This window comes from Lepisosteus platostomus, chromosome 1, assembly GCF_059453375.1.
Source record: "Lepisosteus platostomus isolate fLepPlt1 chromosome 1, fLepPlt1.hap1, whole genome shotgun sequence".
In the NCBI taxonomy this organism is placed as follows: Eukaryota; Metazoa; Chordata; class Actinopteri; order Semionotiformes; family Lepisosteidae; genus Lepisosteus; species Lepisosteus platostomus.
In genome coordinates this window covers 49260786-49281321 of record NC_142611.1, presented here as the reverse complement: position 1 = coordinate 49281321, position 20536 = coordinate 49260786, and the positions used below count along the sequence as shown (strand labels likewise).

The 20536-nt window shown below is 38.4% G+C and overlaps 1 protein-coding gene across 2 annotated transcripts in view; it reads right to left on the bottom strand.

Annotated features, from left to right (window-relative positions):
- The window catches only part of st3gal5 (ST3 beta-galactoside alpha-2,3-sialyltransferase 5), a 28224-nt gene extending 14726 nt beyond the window's left edge, over positions 1-13498 (bottom strand). Inside the window, exon 1 of one of the 2 annotated variants that reach the window (XM_088630858.1) lies at positions 13242-13498. The gene's annotated coding sequence lies outside the window, so the exon portion shown is untranslated. Of the gene's footprint in view, positions 1-9984; positions 10112-13241 lie in introns of those variants that run through there. The other variant, XM_088630859.1, reaches the window with a different exon arrangement.
- Between the last annotated feature and the right edge of the window lie 7038 nt (positions 13499-20536).

The window sequence follows — 20536 nt, the reverse complement described above, 5'->3', positions numbered from 1 at the left end:
CATAGTATCTCTTGTGTCCACTCAAGTATTAGCGCGCGCAGTATCGTAGTACGTAGGCTGCGTATTCGACATGTATTAAAATAGAAAATATGAAAATCCGTCCCGATTTTTCAGCGCACACAACAAAGTTCCAGGGTCATATGGCGTACCAGCTGGTGGCGTTCTGCGTACCACAGTTTGAGAATAATACCACTGTATTAGAATAACCTCACACTCTACATTTTAAATTTGATGTACACTTATTTTTAGAACCAAGCTGTGTAACCAAAACTAAATGATGTTCAAATTACTTTTTTTAATATACATAATTTGTTGACCTAGTTGATACTACCCTAGTTTTGTTCGCACAAAAACATTTTAATGGTAACTGAAAACATTTGTTTATTGGACAGAACTCAGCAATAAATCTTTGTAGTTATAGGAATGCGAACCCTGTTCAATTTTTATTTGAAATAAAACAAGTATTTTATGAAAGAATGGAAAAGGATAACAGAATTAGATAGACCAACTTTCTTGAAATATGTAACGACAATTAGTCAAATCTCTAAAGAATCTCAAAGCTTAGGATTACGAAACAAAAACCCATTTTTGCTTTTGACACACTGTTATCGACACGTGACAGTCTGCAGTCAGTAGAGCACAGGTAAAAGCTCTTGCGCAATCAGACAGCCTTTACTAGGCCTAAATAACACTCATATTCCAACACTGGATACAAAACCCACAGAAATCAAAGGTTTTCACCATCGCTTAAAATAGAGATAAGCAGGATTTTCTTAAATCCCAACTCTCACCACTATGAACATGGGTGTCTCATTTTTGATTTTTACTTCACTTCTTTGATGAAAACAGCTTTCTAAATTTACATCCATGTAGCACTGCTACAGCTGGAAGTTCAGATGGCAGGATTAATGCAAGGGACCTTAAAGCACACCCTGTGACTTCTCACCATCATTACACTCCCCTAAATATGCATTAGCTGCTAAAAATAACCTCAATGGGATCCAGTTCTAAAGAATGTTGCAGCTACAGTATATTGCTTACTCATGTCACTCAGAACATACAGTAGTTGTGAAAGAACAATTGTGTAATTGTTCTTTCACAACTATCAGATACTTTTTAAAATGTTAGCAACTTGAAAGTCCTATAGGCCTTTCTGATGTTACATTGCTCAGTCTGTTGCCAATCAACCTTTAATATCTAAAAGTGCAGCTTTGCATGTTGCTCAAAAGCATGACTTCACCTGCTATGCTCGCTGCCTGAACATTTCACTCACAATTAGCGCCCAGTTTTTGCAGAAACAACAGGTCTTCTATCTTCTAAGTAGTGCTGGGCAATAATTCGATAACGATAATTATCGTGATATAATTTTCCTCGATATAATTTTAACAAAAGTTCGATAAATGTTCGATATATATGTTTATGCTCTGCGCATGCACACAAAATACTGTGCAACTGCGCGTGCATGTTGCAGACCGGGCAGCTAACGTGGTGTTGTTTACCCACACGGTGGTGGCTGACAGGATTGTAGTTAGAGTGGAGAAATGAGCGACACTGAAGCAAACGTAGTGCTGCCAACAACCAGCTCGAAGGACGATGACATCGTCGACAGAAAAGGTCATTCAACTTCGGTAATTTTGAGATATTTTGGCTTTTTACGATCAGACATAAAACACTTTAAACTTTGCAGTCTGTCTGCACCATCTTCTACGTGTTTTATCACACTGCAGTATTTAATTTCTCTATTAAGATATTAATTTTGTAAATTTTACCCATGCATATTTTGACATAAAAAAGACTTGAATACTCTCTACCTCAGATTTGTTTAATGTTTCTGCTGTTTGGCAAGTGTTTATTGTGTTCTTAAAATAAAGAGTTGTTTAATTTACCAATTAACTGTCTGGTTTCTTTAACTTTCACTCAGGAGAAAAAATCTGCCTTTAAACTTGAAAGAAATAATGATTTGACATTTATCGTGATAATTATCAATATCGACTGATATGAAAATTTTATCGTGATAATGTTTTTGGCCATATCGCCCAGCCCTACTTCTAAGCTCAATAAGCTAACCTTGGGTTTACCAGCTTCAATTCAAGTCCTCACCCAGGCCTCTACCTCCTGTATTTTCCAAGATAATTCAAGATGTTTGAGGACACATTTTTCCAGGTAGAAATAGCCTCTGGAGGGCTGGGTTAAAGCGTATTATTTTTCCCAGCGAGTTTAATACTGTACAGTGCATTTTGATTGCCTCAGCACAAACCAAATCACACAATTAAGAATGGCGCCACATTGTGTAAATCTACTGAATTTACTAATAAAAGCATTATAGCTTTAGTGTGAAAAACGTTTTAACTTTCCATTTAACACTTAATGTTAAAGACTTCAGCAATAATTCAGTTTGAAAATCACTAATGAATTTCTACATTCCTAATGTATTTCTACATTCATCACCAATTTTGAAGACTTATGAATCACAGAATTGAAACTATACAGATATTTGCAACAGAATAATTTGACCATTTTCACCATAAGTTAAGGATAGTACGAGTCCTGTTCCATTTTGTCATGGTGGCTGAAGTCTTATATTTCCTTAATGAAAAAAAATAGCCTGGGAATTCAAATTATAATTTTATCTACAATGACAAAATCATGAAGAAACTATTTAACAACTAGTCGAAAAGCATCTACAGTATTACAGTCTTTTACACCTGCATATTGTGTGGTGGCTCTGCGGCTAAGGATCTGTGCCTGTGGCTGAAAGGTTGCCAGTTCCTAACGCCCCAGTATAGTGACGGGGACACTATACTGTAAACAGGCACCGTCCTTTGGATGAGATGTAAAACCGAGTTCCTGACTCTCTGTGGTCATTAAAAATCCCAGGGCATTTCTCAAAAAGAGTAGGGGTGTAACCCCGGCGTCCTGGCCAAATTTCCCATTTCCCAAATTTCTCATGGCCTCCTAAAAATCCCCATCTATGAATTGGCTTCATTACTCTGCTCTCCCCCCCACCGATAGCTGGTGTGTGGTGAGCGTTCTGGCGCACTATGGCTGCCGTCACATCATCCAGGTGGATGCTACACATTGATGGTGGTGGAGGGGAGTCCCCATTACCTGTAAAGCGCTTTGAGTGGAGTGTCCAGAAAAGCGCTATATAAGTGCAAGCAATTATTATTACAGTTCATATCCTGTGGCCGGCAGAGGAATCCTACTCGGTTGGGCCCCTGAGCAAGGCCCTTAACCCCACCTGCTCCAGGGGCACCGTATAAATGGCTGACCCTGCGCTCTGACCCCAAGCTTCTCTCCCTGTCTGTGTCTCATGGAGAGCAAGTTAGGGTATGCGAAATGACAAATTCCAAATACAAAAAAATTGTATTTAAATAAAGTGATCTTATCTTATCTATTACTTGACTGGCCCAAGCAATTTAAAAGGTGTTATTTTTTTTACACCTAGGGGTGACAGCAAAAACAATGGTGCATGTCTGACTTCAGCCACAAGAGGGCATCAAACTTGTTTTTCACCTAAAGGTAAAAGGTACATTTTTCACCTTCAGTAGTTCCAGGTGAGAGAGACGCAATAGGAGAAATTTAAACAAAGCTGTCAGATGTCTTTCAGGTATAAAAGCTGCTTAATGACAGCGCCAGCCTAGAAAAAGAAAATCAGAGTAAGGCTAACTATTTTAAGATCTAAAAAAAGTGGAGGAAAATGACATAAAAGCAAAGGGTTTTCCAAATTAGGGAAGGTACTACAAAAGAGAATTAATTGTCTTAAATTCTTCCTGTACTAGAGCAGTACTAACGTTTCCAACAGCCATCCTTTGATTATAAGTCTAGACACAGACAGTTGAGCCAAGATATAGAGACCTAAAACACAGCCCTGACAGCCAGTTAATACACAGGGATACACCTGGTTACACATAATGAAGACACAGGAACTTGTCCTTGACAGCAGCGGAATTTGAGAAGATTTCCCAAAGGATTGTGGAGCAGCACTGGCAATATGAGCAACACAATATGAGCCCGAATAAGTTATAATCCATGAACAATGTGTATGATTTTCAGCAGTGCTGAAAATATACAAGAGAAAACGCTTTTTGCCCTCGGCTGCCCCTAACAGATAAAATAAAAACAGAAAAAAGTACCTTGCAAAATGTATAACAAAGAAATGGAGACCTAATGTAGTTCCAGATGAGTTTATTTTTCATCTCGGTTCACCTAACAGGATGAAGTCAGTGCAAAACAGAGCAAAAACTATTCATCCAATTTTTAAGTGGTTATACCCAAATGTAGCACAAGTGAGCACACTTCCAGGCTGCCTGTTCTGAAATGGATGCCATGCAAAGATAAACAGTTTCACGGGCTTTGAAAATATTTGCAGAAACCAAATTTCCTTGTAATATTACAGTCAAGTAATGTGAAATGCAAACTCAATCTACCAAAAGAATAACTTGTCCCACCCTGAACTTTGATAGGAGTTCATTTTCTGTATTATTTAGATTTGGTTTCAAGGAAATAAAGATTGACACCAGTTTTCAGTTACTAGATCTGAAGTTAAAGTACAAAGCATACTTTTTTTTAAGCCGCTTGAGAAGTTAATACACATGATTTAATGAGTCACACCTACAATTAACACTTAAGGTACCAGTCATCAGCTAGAAAGATCTAATACAAAACTGCTGAAGTGGAGAAAACTACTCTTCCTACTCGTATTATATTCTCTACCAAAGTGCCCACAGCAACAGCAAAATAATAGAATACCTGAAAAGCAGAAGCAAAGTAATGAGAACTAAATTACTATCAAATAGCACCTCATCAGCCTGACGTCAATTAAATGAAATTTCAAATTTAATACCCTAATAAACTACATGTGACAATTCAACAATTGACAGAATACATACCTTTACATACTAGAACATGAAAATTATTATGTTTAAATTCTAATATCCCCCCCCAGTGTTTTATCCATTCCTGTTTAACAGGCTATCATTCCTCAGTTTAATTTCTAAAAGTTTAATTTCCAGGTGCTGAGACATTTCCTTTAACTAAAGGCCCATCTGCAAGAGTGATGAGACAAATACTTTTGTGCCAAGACAAAAAATGTCTTGCATGGTGGGGGACACATTAATCGGGTAGTGACAAATCACCTGTCTACATCAATAGACAAGATTTGAAGCAGACAAAACCTAAATGAGAAACTGCATGTTTAAAAGGCACAAGATGAACACAAGCACTTCCTAACAGCATGAAAACATGTGAATGTTCAAAACATTCAGCTCCTCATCTTCCAAAAGAAAAACACCAATAAACTAATGCTTTCTTTGCAAACATAAACCATTTTTAAATTGGAGCTCCTTTCGCAAGACCCGATGTGTAAATAAGACATTCATCCACCTATCACCAGAAAGTCTGTTTATTATTCAGAATCACAGAAGCACAAGGCAAGACAGGGCAACTACAAGTTAAAAATGAACAATCAAAGAGTTTAAAATAATAGCAGTGGTAACAGCCTGACTGACCTTGTGAAAGATATTGAGCATTTACCGGGACACATCTTCCATTTTTACTGGAATACTGCAGCTGCAGTAGATTTAACACAGTTTGGGATAACAATATTTTACATCCCAGCAGGAAAATGCAAACGCCTGTGTATTTGCAATTTCTGAAAATTGCCTGTGCAGAATAAAACCTGAATAATGTGACCTCGACGAGCCCAAACCAAGATCTAAATCCAATACATTTGCTACTGATCTTTAATTAAATGTTGTTAATCCTACAATAACTCTTTGGTGCTAATTGGGTTGTTCTTTCCAATCCAGAGGAGATGACTGGTAAGGAGACTGTTGCAGGGAGGTTACAGGATATTTAGTAGGGGTCTTGTAAAAGAACATGTGCCATGGAATTTACACTTCCTTACAAGGGTGGTTTAGAGATACTTGCCATTGCTTGTTTGTGCAGACAGAATGTTGAGCGTGGCACATTTCTAAGTTATAAAGGAAGGAAGCAGCTATGGTACACAGATTAAGGCATGGACAGAAATCCTCAAAACAACACTTTCTTTTTTTTGTGGGAGGGTCTTGTTAAGGGTGATTGAAATCTGTTGACTTCCCTAAAGTCAACAACAGTAATGATCAGTTATGTTCAAGGCAAAGCAAACAGCTTTCCAGTTACGTGAGGATTAGTTAAGAAAGGCAGAAACCTGTCAGTTTGAAAGCTGCTTAGCGAGACTAAACGCGGTCTTCCGCCAGGGCTACAACTCTACAGCCCTTAAAGAGCTGTTTTTACTCAATATCCTGCAATTAAAACTCAGCTGACACCTTATTGCATCTTCCATTTGCGCAGCCACATTTTTTTACTAGAGCCCAGAAGAAATCAGAGCAAACTGTTAGTAAACTAACGCACGATACAGGGATTTTTTTTTCCACAGAATGGCTGAGAAGCCAAAGAAAATCTCAAAGAAGCAGAGACAAAAAATAACCCAAGGGAAAAACATCACACCTAACCTCGGGACGTTAGAAATAATGAAATGAGTGGACTTTCTGTTCTACAGCTAAGCACTAGGTTCAAAACTATGTACATCAAAAGAGGTTTGCCACAATGGCCAGGAAAGGTTCAATCACCTGCAACACTTTTGCAAAACTGCTGTGTGTAGTTTATAATTACCTGCAGAAACACAATTGTCACAAGTGACGCACAGAGGATTCTTTCAAGAGACAAAACAAACATTCAGATTGCACGGGGGGGGATACACAGAGCAAGTTTCTCCTGTAAGGCAAGATTCAGAACTCAAGAGTGAAATCAAAGATCTGAAACTCACAGAATAATCATCAACTGATCTGATCTAAAAAACTGTACCTATCAAGATTGAGCTTTGAGGTTAACAGGTCAGCAAAAGGAAAAAGAGTTTAAATCTAAACACGGTGAAGCAAAAAGATGTTTTAGAGATGCTTAAAATAGTTTTGGAAATGATGTGAATCTGTTGCAAAGGATCTACTGTTTATGATGCACTAATAGGCACTTAGTTTAGAAATCTGTCAGTTCCATACAACTGGTTTTGGGGTGAGCAGAAAAAACTTAGTATTATAGTATATAATGAAAAACATAGTATTATGGGTTATGGAAATACTTTAGAGGGGAGTGAAATTATGGAATCACCCTCCCTCCCACTCCTTTAGCTGAAAAAGGGAGAGGAATCCCCCCTCCCCCATCCCCCAAAAATTGAAACTCAAGCCCTAAGTATTTAAATCAGAATCAGGGTTTTAGAGTTCATCATTGTAAATGGGTGTGTCCCCAATTGCCTTATCTGGGTAAATAAACCACTATAAAAAAAAAAGTCTAGGTGAAAGTAAGAAAAAAAATAGTTCCATGAATTCAACACTCCATGGATTAAATGTTACAGTCATTTCAGTTATTACTTTTTACAACTGCCGTGTTTTTCAGCATTAATATAAAGCATGTTATCGAAACACAAACAGAAAAGCAAGGTTTCTGGTCCAATTCAGACAGATCTCGGCCTCCCCCACAAAAAGCTCTGTTCCTTCCAACAACCTGCAGACAGACCACTGAAGACTCATTTGTTCTGACAGCCCTTGGCCTCATCTCACTACAGGTGCACTTTATTTGTCATGTACAATAACCCCTCTGGTCTTGCACTGTAATTACAGCACCGTGGATGCTGGCTCCCGGTGAAGCAGACATGGACGCCCACTAGCAGTCGTCCAGACGTCACCTCAGAGAGACCCAGTACAGAGTGCGAGTCGAGCACAACCTGCCTGATCAAGTATTTGTTCATAACTGTTCTCTCATGCGCTGGCGGGGGTGGGGGAATTCCACCAAGAAACGCACATGGGATGACACGAGGCCACAGCACGAGCGGCACCGGAACACTTCACTCTTACAAACACCCCACACCGATCGCCAGCTCCCTCCAGCAAACGGGTGAGCCACCAGATGTCAAGACACAATCGTTTCTAAATGTAAAAATACCTGGCCGGAAATATTTATTCTAAAAATTTTTAATTCGACAGAAAAACACTGACAGAACGCGACAGTGGCATCAAGCCCTGCTTTCACCTTTACCACTTCTACTAATAGTTACAGTACCTGGTTTGGCCTACCTCAGAGTTTTTCACTACACAGCCTGTGAAGCAGAAACCCTACAGAACAAACCTGTTGAAAAATCTGTTTAGAGATAATCATATCTAGGTATAATATGGTCAAAAGTATCATATTGTGGTTAAAGGATTTCATTACACCATGATGTTGATAACTCAGCACTTCTAGACAAACCTGACTGGAAATCAACAGCTAATGAGCTACACTGAAATAGTTAATCAGTAACTCAAGACTAGAGAGGGCAGTAGACGTTTAAGGACATTTTAAGCACTAATATTTCCATAGAAATATTTTCATAATGGTTTCCATAAATTACAAATTGTAGTCTTTATACATACTAAACCTTCAGAGAGACAACATTAAAGTACACAATTGCAGCTCCAGCTACACTTTCACAACGCTAATTAAACCAGAAATCTCACAGGCTAATCATTTTCCTACCAAAACCTATAAAAGAAAATGTGAACTTCAAACTCAAAGACCACTTTAAAACCAACACAAACTGCTTTAAACTGCTTTAAAGGGGAACTGCAATCCCAATTTCTCAGACCGGTTATTAAATCTTAGTAACAAAATTAATTAATTGACCGTATCACAACATTACAAATACAAATTAAGCATAAAATTGTGAACTTTGTGAAAGTACTCTATGGCCTCCATTGTTGTCTAAACCATTGGTCTCACCATGGACTAGAACAATAGTTTTCACAAATTGTGATGTGGAGCGGCCCTTCCTGCTCACTAGTCACTGTAGTGTAATGTAATTATATTTACGAGTAAATAAAAACAGGTTGTGCAGCAAACATTTGACTGCAGAAATGTTCCAACGTGATCTGCATGCAAAGTTAACAAGTATGTTGTATTGATCAGCAAAACCATCTCGCAGTCGAGAGCAATATTTCAATTGGATTAAGAGATGTATTCACAAGTCTGTTTGTTTACAATGTTATAGGGATGCTTCACCTCCCCAGAAGTGTGGATACCTCGTTTTGAATTACAGAATATATTGCCGCACATACATGGAAATTCTGTCTATTTTGTGATGCAAATTGGAGGTTTTACACGTTACTGTGTACATTTAACTTTCACTGCGGTTTGAAATGCACTCAACAATGCCGATTTTCTCTAACCCTGAAATGTAAAAATACATTTCCCCTTTAAATGAACAAATAAAGAAGTGAAAATATACTGTGGACTAAAAATATACAACTTGTTTTATCAAAATGTAAAATTCTCAATTTAAATCCAATTTACTTGGCTTACTTCAACAATCTCATCAACATGCAGTATGAGGTGTGTAAGATTTCTAATAATCTTCATATGCATACAAAGATAAATGCATTAATGAAATAGAACTAAGCAGTTTTATACTGTTTAAAATATACACTTTAAAAACAGGACTTATGACTTTTTATGTGGGAAGGAAGCACAGCAACTGATACAGATATTGTCACTGTCTAGCTCCAACACTGGAATATACTTTCTCATCGTGAGTAGATGTCTCACTCCAGAAGGTAAAATGGAGCATTTGCTAAATTAAAGGAGATATGCAACTAAGGCATAGGAGCAAACACTACTGCGCTTATTAGCGGACAGTGGGACACCCGTGTTCAATTGTCATTAATTATATGGCCACTGCAAAAATGCAGTGCAGGACAATGCCCACAGCATTACAGATTATGACCGACATTTTCCAGGACTGGCAGGAAAACTATTAATCAGCTGCCTACAGCCCAGAATCTACAAACATACAAAACGTTCCCAAAATCCCACTGGTAAACTTCAGGTCTGTGGCCTGTAAACTCCACAACACATAAAAACAACAACTCAAAGGCATAAAATGAGGAGCTGTCTTAGCATTTCCGAGTACTTACATACCCTGGTGGCTTAAATGGAGTCCATCCAACTTCATTCTACATTACGAAAGAAGGTAGTCCATACCCTGGACACAACGAACACATTCTCACCTCAGACTTACAGAAGAGCACAAGGGGAAATGGCACAGTCACATGCTTTCGGTGGGAATACAGCATGGTATGAGTAACCCTGAACTTTCTATAGCTGTGCACTCTTAACTTTCCTGCTAAAATGTTCTTGAAGGGGGATTACGATGTTATGCAATGTGTTTCAAAACACAGATGTTTCAAAATTGTTCACCTCTGTAGACAAGACTAAGAAGGCCAGTTCCTCACGTAGAGCAATTCCACTGCAGACTGTTAAAAGATACAAACCACAGGAGACATGACACCACTCTTTTACCTGTCATGTCTGAAATAAATTTGGCAGCTATGTAGTGATACAACTGATAATTTCACACCACCTGTATATTTAATGCCTGTTCAGGTGAACTGCTTTCAGATCAAAGCTTTTAATCAGATAGCCTTGACTGCTGCTACTACTGCTGCTATTAACGTGTCCGATAATCACTTATGAACCCAACACATGGACACAGTGAAATGTTCTAATAAAGTTTTGCTTTATTCTATATACTCCATACATACAGTTATAGACAGTCGAGGCATCTGTCCTTAATAAAAAAAAATCATCACAATCATTAAATATTTCTAAATAAGTTACTGTGGTTTCTGACACCGTCATAAATTTGAAAGTTGTGAATGTATTAAAGTTTGCTCACCACTTTGAACACTGTTTCTGGAGTGGTTTTAAAACAAATGGTTGACTATATTGTTTAAAACAGGTGTGTGAACCCTTGACCATAGCTCAACAGCGTCTTTCATTTGTGGCTAATGCAGGAATCTAGGTCTACTGGTAGATCTCAGGTAAATATACACAGGGACTATCATATATAGCAGTTTACATATACATCTGATCGGATTCAAAGATGCCCACTTTAGGACTAAGACATGTAAACAGTTATTTCCCCACAAGACAGGGCAGACATATACTATGCTTCGAAGAGGCAGGTCATTATGCTCTCATTTGCATTGAGGTAAACAAAGAACTGTACGACATGACTCTTCCAATGTGGTAGTATTAATGGATTACTTTGTGGTACAAGTTTCAAGAGGCAGCGAGAGCCGTCTTTCCTATCCACAGCTTCGCAGTATAAATAGTCTGAGAGTTTCACAGAAAGTAAAGCTGGGGCCAAACCTCAAAAGCAATGAAAGAAATCAAGCAATCGAATTGAGATGGTTACTGCACAATAGATCACGGGATTGGGATTTGTTTGTAATATAGCATTTCGGCTAAAAGGATCACAAATAAGCATGTCAACCTGGCTAAAGGACTTGGGTTTACAGTAATGAGGTTCCCCGTTTCCTTTACATACTGTACTGTATATTGAAATATCTGAATTGTACATTTAAATTATTTTAGGCTATATTGTTTGCACAGACAGGAAAGCATCTTCTAACTGTCTGAAGGCATCATCTCTCCATGTAATTTGGGCTAATTACTCTGATGATCAGGACTTGTAACTTGTGGTAACATTAAGAAAATATCAAATAGCATTAATATTTTCCTATATTTAGATGTCAATTGTGGTTTCACTTAATATAAGTGTGCATTCATAATACTATAAAATTCTGGGAAGTAAACCCGTCTTTAGAAATGTTTGCTACTGTCATTACACCGTGTTAATTGTAGTAAAGCCGAGTTATTATTGGTAAAAAAAAGGATCAGAGGCCAAGATCTTGCGGAGCCGGCCGTAACAGTTGCGTTTGAATTAAATGAGATTTGGACTAAATTATCTCCTTTACATTTGTAAAAGCCTTTGCTTAAAATTCTCAAATAACTTTTTTATACGCTTGGAGATGGACAATATAATTATTTTTTCCCCGTGAACCGTGGAACATCTCTAAGTAGAATATAACCAAAGAAAATACATTCTTTGGCCAAGTTTTAAACGAGTTTAGCTTAATGAGAAATACTACATGCTACACGAGCTAAACAAGAATAAAATAATAACATATCTTCCCAGTTTTCAAGTTTCCTCATTAGCGAGTTGGAAAGCAAATACAATAAAATAGCACTATTAAAACAAGTCGTGAGTGTAGATGTTATCTTTGCAAGTTAAGACATTTATACAGCACCATTAAATGCCACCGCAATCCATGTGAATGTTTTTTTACAAGACGTTTAAAAACACGCCTTTTAGTAACAAAGACAGCGAGCTATACAGTATGTATAATTTATTCTCAATTTGTAATTACAATTTAAATGCCACAGCAAGCATAAAAAGGCATGTAACCATTCAAAAAGAAAAGCTTCTCTTGGATAGTTTTGTAGTTTTATCACTTTGCTACAGTCTGAATATCCAAATCCCAGCGGAATTACTCAAGGGTACATAAATTCAAGTGGTATTACAGAGCGCTACCAAAACATCTTAACCCGCTGTGCTTCATGACTAATTATGTTCCTCGCTGTGTTTATTAATACCAGCCAATAAATAAGCACTAGCATCTTAACTGATCTGTCGGTTTAGAAGTTCACCGACTTATCATTCGACTTTATTTGCTTTTCACAAAACCAAAAGAAAATCCTTTGAAAAGCGGTCTATGGCCTAAGTGCTCGCACCAGGGGGAAATAAAACGAAGTAATTTTTCGCCGATTTCAGCTGTGTAACAGCCTCCGCTGCCATAAAAAGGCAAAAGAAAACAGCTTTTTACGGTCCATAATACCAATACACTAATCGGAGTTTGTGAGGTGTTTTTTTATTTTTTTCTGTGTGGGGGGAGTACAACGTGAAGTCCCAAAAAACCTTTAGTAAGCTGGTAAATTCAAAACGTCAATGTAGACGTTGCTATAGGAGACAGGGGATTCCGCAATTAAAAAATAATCCTCGTTTTAAAATAAAACAGGACGAACATTCTTCTGTGACGCCTCTTGCGTCTAGAAGACTGCACTGAGTAAAATTCCAAAGACCTCAATCTTAATCCAAAACGTAAACAGCAGTACTGTACGTCCCTTAAAACCGAGATGTTTTCCATTTTGCCTTTAATATATGCCGGTTTTCTTTTGCGATAAAATGCATAGCTAAGTGCTGTTTCTTTGTGAACCACAGAACCAATATTCAATTTTCTACGTGTTTTTTACGCAACCTTCATGTTCAAAACATTTAAATATGTGCTTTTGAGGTAGCGTTTTGTAAAAATGCATGAAAACGGAGGACATACCTTCCCGTCCTTGCAGAAAATGATCTTCTAGTATAATCCGGAAAATAAATCCATCTCAAAATGAAGAGTTACATAATTTTCTCAACGTTATGACATCGAGAAATGCGAATTTTTTCAACAGCACAAGGGAGACGCCAGATACAATTGTTTCACTCAGCAAAACGCTGTTGCTGATAATCGGCCGGCGCTGCTCCTTAACCTCCCCAGAACTGAGCGCAGCGGCGTTTTTCTGATTGGCAGATCTGCGAGCCAAAGAAGGGACTGGTGGAGCTCCTTAGCGGCGATTCCAGGACAAGCTGGATCGCTGTTCTGCGTCGCGCTGGGAAGGTGGAGCTAAATGTATCAAAAAAATCCATCTTTACGTTATTACCCCTAGGGAAAGGTAGCTCGCTAAAATCTGAATTGCGTTTAGAAATGAAGAATTCGAAATGTTACATATTGATTACTCACAAGAGATCATTGTGCGTATTTCTGAGGGCTAGCCGTTTTTAAACGTCATTCCTATAAGTAACAACCTTAAGGTTTCTGTAAAAATATCCAAATTCTTTGTAAATAACTGAGGCGTTTCTACAGAACCTAAATAGACTTTTATTTACGTAATGGAGGACAGACTTTAAATAGGAATTTTAAAGAAGAAGGAATTCTCTAGTACAGCAGTTCCCAACCGTGGTCTTGAAGACCCACATACTTAAAAGCGATCATTTCAGCCAAACCTTTTACCTACTGAATCTTTAATTCAGGCAACAATTCGCTTGACTAAAAACTTTGCAAGTTCTACTCAAAAGTTGGAGATTTTAAAGGTTCGTGAGAAAAAGAATATTTAAAAGGCAAATAACAACATAGTAAGAAACAGAAAATTCAAATTACACGTGACCTTAACATTACACGGCCAATTAATCTTTGTTCTGAGCTCAACTGCTCATTTGTGAGTGACAGTTGTATGATAGTGTGCAAGCTTTTATGCGAAAGTAAAAAAATCTAAATGTCTCATTGCAGTGCTGAGTCCTAGAAGTGTTTCAGGTAATTTATCAAATTGCGAGGAAGGTTTCTAATACTACTGCATGGGTGGTCAGTGAGTGTATCTAACAAGAAGCAGGGAACTGGTGTTTCTGCAATCGTCTGCAATAGTAATAATAAAAATAATAATAAGTGCGCTTATATATAATATATAAAATAATACATATATATAATAAATATATAAAATAATATAGTATTATCTCACTGTCACTAGTGTTGAGACAAAAAGATATTTGCCACCCCTTAATTTTTTGTCATGTCATGAAAGACAAAATGCGAGAGTTGCTTTCTTGTAAGAGCCAAATTCTTGGAGGAGATTAATGCCAGACTGCCTCGGCTAGGGACACAGCCTTTATTTCCTAAAAAAAGGGGCCCCTGTGGTGAACTTGTCCAGATCACACTCCTTAAAATTTCCACAGGCTCTGAGTGTTCCCTGGTTTCTGGCCTGGGCACATGGCTCAATTCGATGGAGACTTTTGTGGGTAATTGTTTTCATCTAACTTTTTAACTTTATTGACTGTGAAACTTATTTCTTGAGGTGACTCAAGCGATGGGGGATGCCAATACATGTGTTGGTGAACTACCGCTGCACTATCGAGAGTGTCCTCACCAATGGGATCACCGTGTGGTATGGCAACACCTCTTCGCGAGAAAGAAAGGCACTGCAGAGAATGGTCAATATGGCCCAGAAGATCATCGGCTGCGGTCTCACCGAGATTAAACAGCTCTATGAGGACCGCTGCCGTGGTAGAATTCTGGCCATCACAGAGGACAGTCACCACCCAGGGCATGAGCTCTTCACCCCACTGCCCTCAGGCAAGAGATATAAGAGCATACGGACACTTACCACTAGATTCTTCAATAGCTTCTACCCACAAGCAGTGAGACTGGCGAACACATTTAGCCATCCCCCTCGGACCACACCTACACCATCACCATCTACCTCATTGTAATTTATTTATTGTACGTCTCCAGTCATTGTTTACACGTCTGTATTGTTTACATTCAAACTGTCTGCATGTTTACTTGCACATTGTCTATTGTTTGTTTGTACATTGTCTTGATGCACTGTTTGCACTTTGTTTTGTTTTTTACACTTGTTTTACAATCGAGAGACTTTCTGTAAGTAAGAATTCCATTGTACCAGGACCGGTTACATATGGCAATAAAGTTCAAGTTCAAGTTCAACTGAAAACTGTGAGGGGAAATCCCATGTGCACACAGGAAACATATGCACCCTCTAATTAGAGAGCACCCGAGGTCCCCAGGGCCCAAGGTCAATTTGATAAAGAAATAATACCCGTTATCTTTCAATATGCCCTGCCTTATTTCACATTCGTAACAAAGGAGATGGATAATCAAGTTTAATTAGATTAAAGTTTATACAGTACATTTCTTCTGCCTTATGGAACTGAAATAAATGTAGTTCAGGTGGGTAGCTGGGTCAGCATGCATAGACTGCAAAGGAACAAGTAATAGGTTTATTCCATGCTGAAAAAAAGAAGAAAGAAAACACAACATTTCGGCCGTGGAGCCTTCCTCACACCTGATATGACATACTTTGTCTTCAAAGAGAAGATGGCAAAAAAACATAAACATCCTTAAATGTTTCATTCTTTATTAATTTAATAACAATTTTATCTAATGTATAAAGTAATTGACAATGAAATGCCAACTGCAATAGACAGCCTAGATACTACTAATACTGATACTAAATAACAGTATTTTAACCTGGAACAGAACGGAACTGGAATGCAAGAATTTTTGTGTCAGAGTAGGGATCTTGAGCTCCATTTCCATTTCCATTTCAGTTCAGTATGCAGTGAAGCTTGAATGTTCAGTTTTGTGGATTCAGTCTTTCAGTAGACCTTTGACGTCCAGCTTCAAAGTGAGTCATGTGTGATCAGCTGAAAGAAGCCTTTTGATTTGCATTTGGGAGTGTTTCATGTGTGAAGGACAATGAGCCACACTCCTACAGCTAAAGGATCTACACAGTGTATTACTGTTCAAAGGAATTGATCATCTTGTGGTGCAGTGGTTAGCATTGCTGCCTTGAAGTGCTGGGGCCCTGTGTTAAATTCTGAACATAGAGTGCTGTTTGTGTGCTCATATGAGTTTCCTCCCAGAGTCCTATAATGTACTGAGAGGTTAATTAGCTTCTTGGAAATTTTGGCCCTGGTGTGAGTGTATGTGTCTGCTCTGCAGTGGACTGGCGTCCTGTTCAGGATGGTATCCTGTCTTCCAGCTCTTGCTTGCCAGAAGAGGATCATGTGATTATTAGAAAATGGATGGATGCTTAATTTATCGGCAGTATTTCTAAGCAAAGATTTATTTTTATTTTTGTTGCTCGTTTTGCATTACAAAGTACAATGCTATACTGTCCTTTCTGGCACACAGACTGATTAACTACCATATGCACATGGGGTATTTTGGAATGTAGAACTTGCCTTGTATTTCACCTTGACTTAGTATTTCAGTAAAGACTGGCACACACTTCTGAATGTACAATATACAGTACATAATTTAGTGTCCCCAGGTAAATTAACAACATCTGTAAGAATTTTGAGAAAATGTATTTTCTAGACAGGATCAAAGATTTCTGAAACTTACTGTAAATACTAGGAGTATGTTATAAATTATATTTTATATTGTGGATAACATTGTAAAAATATGTTTTTATCTTTTAGGTAGCTGCTATGCTCATTACTCCACTACATCAAAGTGCCAGGTAACTAAGAAAACACATGGCAGGGTTACTCTTTGGTATTTCCTGACAAAGAGGGGTGTGTAATTATTAACTTTTGTCATTTTCTTGCAAGGCAGGATGGCACCAGATTCTGACCATATTTTTATAACATTAAGCTCCTTTATTTAATTTGTTTACACCCCACCCCCTATCTTTAGAGAATATCAATAACTAAATCAATATGTTTAAATTATAAAAATATTATTCCGTGTATTATTGATTAAAAAGAAAAAGAGAGGGCAGTGAAAGAGACGAGGAAGCAGACCTGCTACAGAATTCTGAACTACGCAGTCAGACTTTCTCCAGAATTTACTGTCCATGATTTATTTTCCAAAATGAGAATGTAGATGTTCACCTGTGTTTTCTGAACATGCCTCCCAGGATTCTCTTACTCTCCAAATTAAAATCTGTCTAAAGAAAAAAAAACAGAAACAAAAAAAAAACCTTCGCTAAGTCCAGTTTTTGCCAGTAGAATTATCTGTGGTCTGAAATGAGAATTAACAGTGTGATCCAAATTCATTCCACGTATATTCCATGATTTAGGCAACAAACCACTTCTATTCTCTCTGTACATTTACTGTATGCCTACAAAAAGACCATAAAGTTACCTATAGGTCATGTTACCTATCTCTGTCTCTTCTTTCTTTCTCATATGTAAACTAATTGCTGTATAACACTGTGATATAGGAAGGCATTGTCCTTTGTAAGAGACTTTAAGACAAGGTTCTGTCCACTTGGTAACTGAAGATCACATTACACTTTTTCACAGCATAGGGGTGGTAACCTTAGTGTCCTGGCTAAATGTCTCTCTGGCCCTGTATGATCTGGCCTTCTTAATGTTCATCCTTAAATCAGAAATACAGAAGTAATGGGTGTGCAGCAGAGTAATGATTGCTTTGTGTCTGCCGCTTCTCAGGTAGGTGGAAGACGTTCTTCCCCTCTTATAAGCAAATAATAATAATTGCTTACACTTATATAGCGCTTTTCTGGACACTCCACTCAAAGCACTTTACAGGTAATGGGGACTCCCCACCCCACCACTGTGCAGCATCCACCTGGATGATGCAATGGCAGCCATAGTGCACCAGAACGCTCACCACACACCAGCTATCAGTGGGGAGGAGAGCAGAGTAATGTAGCCAATTCATAGAGGGGGATTATTAGGAGGCCATGATTGGTAAGGGCCAATTGGAAATTTGGCCAGGACACCGGGGTTACACCCCCTACTCTTTTCAAGAGGTACTCTTTTCTCTGTGGTCATTTTTAATGACCACAGAGAGTCAGGACCTCGGTTTTACATCTCATCCGAAGGACGGCACCTGTTTACAGTATAGTGTCCCCATCACTATACTGGGGCATTAGGACCCACATGGAGCGCAGGGTGAGCCCCCCCTGCTGGCCCCACTAACACCTCTTCCAGCTGCAACCTTAGTTTTTCCCAGGAGGTCTCCCATCCAGACCTCCCTTCCTCCCTTCCAGCTGCAACCTTAGTTTTTCCCAGGAGGTCTCCCATCCAGGTACTGACCAGGCTCACACCTGCTGAGCTTCAGTGGGTTGCCAGTTGTGAGTTGCAGGGTGATATGGCTGCTGGCCGATAGAGTTTAGTTCCATTGGGATGAAATATAAATGCAAGGAATTGTTATAATTACTTTTTCTACAGGTAAAACAACAGTACTTTGACTAAATACAGCAAAGTAGTAAGAGAAAAAGGTACAGATGCTGAAGGTTTATTCCATGCTGAAAGGAAAGAAAAGAGACACAACATTTCGGCTGTGGAGGCCTCTTCTTCTCCTGTTCCTTTGCAGCCTGGGCATGCTGATGCAGATACCTATTTGAAGATAAAATGTCTAAACAACATATAAAAGGTTAAAAATCAAAGGAGGCCAAAACATAGGACTGTTCTCATAATGTTGATTCAATTAAAAAGGAATGCAGTTATTAACTCATGGGACAAACACCTAGAAGTTATTCTTCTGCAGGGTACATACTGTACAGTATATCAGAATCCTAGTTTATTAAGACCCTATCACCCAGACTAGTTTTCCTTTCCTAATCTTTCAGCCGAACCAGCTGAAACAGGACTGATAACTCACAGTGCAAAAAACATTTAGCCATATTTACTACAGCTGCTCTCCAGGGGAAACTGAACCGGCTTTCAACCAGCAAGCTTAACCTGGAGTGATAACTAACCAGCAAAAAAACACCAAACCTGAAAGCATTCCACCATGTTTGAGTACTGCAGCTTGACATCTATAGAACACTGTGCAGCTTCCTGCAGCTACATTCTGCAGCTTATATTTCTTGTTTTCCTGTATTCCTGGACTGTATTTCTTAAGTTGGATAAGGATTTAGAGGCCCATATCTGGCAATCTTTCACCACCTCTGGCCAGCGTTCCGACACTCCAGAAAAACTTGATTCTGTTACCTGTACATGTACATCATTCTCAGTACGTCATTCTTTCTCTTTTTGGCAATTCATAAATATTTGGCACATAGTTGAATTTAACCCTATATCTTCTCTACAACCTGACTAGCATCCCTGCAAGACCAACAGTGAGTGACTGCATTCCTTTGGGAGAACCAAGGTTCCCTTTCAAGCTTACTCACAGCCTAATGGGTTAGATCAGTCAGATGGCCTCCATGTGTTTGAAAACCTTCTTGGGTGGAATGCAGTCATTACCTCACGGGGAAACAGTGGATGAAAGCCATCACAAACTGCACACCCCACAGTAAGCCCTAGGGAGATTTGCATTGTATTATGGTTGAGAGTGAAAGTCGATGTTGCCATCAAGCAAGTCCTCCACTGATTCGCTGTTATAGAGGTTCAGGAAGCGAGCATAGTCATGGCTAAATATGCCCCTAGGCCAAGAGGCAGGTGTAGGCTGGAGGCTGCCAGCTGGCTGATCTCAACAGTTCTGCAAGTCAGTTACTGTTTACACAGCAACGGCACTAGAATACTTCCCTATCACTGTAAAATAATTTGCCATCACACACAGTATAAGCATTTATATTAGTATAAATATATAAAAAACCTAAATCTGACTCATACAAGATAAGTATAATAAGATAAAATACAGCAGCTCATAGACGTCTTTGCTGATTTGTGTATGTATTTGCATTTTAACTATCGAAAACAAATAAAACAGCATATGGTCAGAGATTACTGGCTCAAAAACTTGAGGAACAGAGAACATGTTTTCTTGTGTTGACTGACACTTAGCAAAGAATATTTAATGTATTTCTATTCTTTCTTAGATATTCCAGGCCAAATTAAGCTTAATAATCGCATATAAAGCACCTTAAATACACTTAAATGTGCATAAGTATTTACTCCGGCTAATCATTCGACGAACACTACTTCTACAGGCATTGCATGCTGAAAAAGTGGACTTTTCCAAATATTTTTTAAAAGTGAGCTAATTGTTTGTTGATTTACAATTATTTGTACATTTTCATGAGTTCACTAATATGTTAAAAAATCTATAGAAATTTATAGAACCTAAAGGGTTGTGCTGGTGTGAACAATATACTG